Source organism: Notamacropus eugenii, chromosome 3 (genome assembly GCF_028372415.1).
Source record: "Notamacropus eugenii isolate mMacEug1 chromosome 3, mMacEug1.pri_v2, whole genome shotgun sequence".
NCBI lineage: Eukaryota > Metazoa > Chordata > Mammalia > Diprotodontia > Macropodidae > Notamacropus > Notamacropus eugenii.
The window spans coordinates 24,017,205-24,019,381 of NC_092874.1; the positions used below are offsets into that span (position 1 = coordinate 24,017,205).

At 42.2% G+C, this 2,177-nt stretch overlaps 1 pseudogene; it reads right to left on the reverse strand.

Moving 5' to 3' along the window:
• Positions 1–262: 262 nt before the first annotated feature.
• On the reverse strand, positions 263–1,929 carry LOC140531791 (tRNA:m(4)X modification enzyme TRM13 homolog pseudogene; annotated as a pseudogene).
• Between the last annotated feature and the right edge of the window lie 248 nt (positions 1,930–2,177).

Here is a 2,177-nt window from a genome sequence, read left to right on the forward strand (position 1 = left end):
TTATTGTACTCTAAGAAATATCTCAAACTTCAGATGTTTCTGTGCTGCTGTTTTCAGAACTAATTCTGGGGATCTTCAAGTTTTTGATGCTTCTGAGATTGTATAGTTCTAGGAGAGATGTAGTTACTGTTCTTCTGCTATATGCTCTGGTGTTTCCTCAAAAAGGGAACACTATCCTCTATTCCTCTGTAGTTACAAGGCTAGTGCTCTTCTTGGCTCTGGAACTGTGACTAGGTCCCCTGCTCTTCTGTGCCCACCGGGACTAGTTCTTCTCTCTGTCCTGGAACTGCAACACAGAACTGCTTATGGCCAATAGAATAGCCAGTCAGTGACAGCTGTACCCAATGCCAGCAGAGTCTACTCTATCTGATCAGTTGTCTAATCTCCTTACTATTGCTGGGCTGAGAGCTTCTGAAGCTGCTGCTGCTGTGTCCATCTCCAAGTCCTGTTGCAGATGCTTTCTCTGCATGTACTTCTTGCTGGCTCCCACCCCACTGTCATAGACCTCTCCTCCTAATCTCCTAAGTGGTCTTGGCTGGGAAAAAAATCTCTCTCTATGACCTTTTGTTGGCTCTGCAGCTTCAAAATTTGGCTTGAGGAGTTATTTTAAAGCTGTTTGGAGGAGAATATTGGGAGAGTTTACCTGGGTATTCTGCCATCTTAATAGGATATTTTCTAAAGACAAAAAAGAGTTTGCAAAGAACCACTGTATCGCTTTTGTTGTCAATACTGGATTCGCCTTGGTCAAACAGCAGCTTACCAAAATGATCTCTGTTTTTCCTTTCTTCAACAGTAAGAAGTCCAGATAAACTCAGGATTGTTCTCTATCCTTCATGGTCTTGCTCTTCATTATCATTGGTCTGATCATCTCTTTTCTTTCTATTTATTTTTGATGTTTCCAAAGTTGTTCCCCGCGTTCCACAAGTGGCCCACCTATTCAGTGACTGGAAATAGTTAAATTCCACTGACCCATATCCTAGGGTCTTGAAAACTTCTTTGCCCACATAATGCCTCCAATCTCACCTGTGGTGACAACCCAGTGCAGTATCAACGGCAGCCACAGGGATCATCTCCTCTAATTCAGTCTTTTCACTCCTCTCACTTATCAAAGTGTCATTTTCTGCATCTGTTCTATCATTCTCTATATGCTTGGCTCTAGATTCCTCATTTCTTTCTTTGCATCTGACCGGAAAGGTTCCAAGTAAACATCACCATGCAGTATCTGTTGCCACATCACATAAATGTTTTTCAATTCCAACCACGGGTAAGTTTTCTTCTATTAACCCAGGAATTTTGTTCAAATGTAAACATCAATTGGAAGCTTTCAAATCCAGAATTTCTCTTTTTCCCTTGAATCTTGTGGTCACCCTTTCTACTAGCAGGAAGTAGACTTTTCAGCTTCTTGTAAGGCAATATCAACCCAACAAGACAATTTCCTCCCTTCAGCTCCAAACTCAACAAAACATCTTCTTGGTCCTAGTAAATTTGACCTCCCAATATTGTCTAAAATTGAAGCCTGGTGTTTCATACACTTGGAAACAGAATCACCGTATTGGGCTCATTTAAGACATCACACAATACAGGATGTGACATTATTTGTTCCATAAGGGTAGAGTTCGCACCTATACTGGCTTATTCTCAATTTCTTAATTGTTCTTTGGTTAGAGAAAAATTGGGACCAGTTCGTGAAGGATATTTCTATTTCATCTTTTAATCCTGCATTAATATCTTAAATAAAGTATTTTTTAAACTTGGGAACAGAGTATTCTTTTCCTGTTATTTTCTTCCCTGCCAGCTTCCACTGCTCTGGCATGCTCCCCACAGAACCACCTCGCTGATGTGGCCACTCTCTGGCAGAAGTGATCCTTCCTTTCCACATAGTGACCACATCTGCCCTTGGTTGGAACTTGGGCCACTGCCTGCATCCATGGTAAGGCTGCCATCTTCAAGGCTTCTGCCACCCAGGACCAACTGGGTTCTAATGCTTCCCAAACATCTGCTCTGGGTATTTAAGTGGAAGGCAAATTTAATATGGGCTAACAGTATGATGGGGCTGCCCAAAAACTCATGTGGGCTTTGTCTGCAGTGATGGGCACACCTCCCAGGGATAATGAGGTAGTGGTTATCCATTGTCTTCTGCTCTCTTCAGACCTCATCTGGAATATTATGTGGGGCCA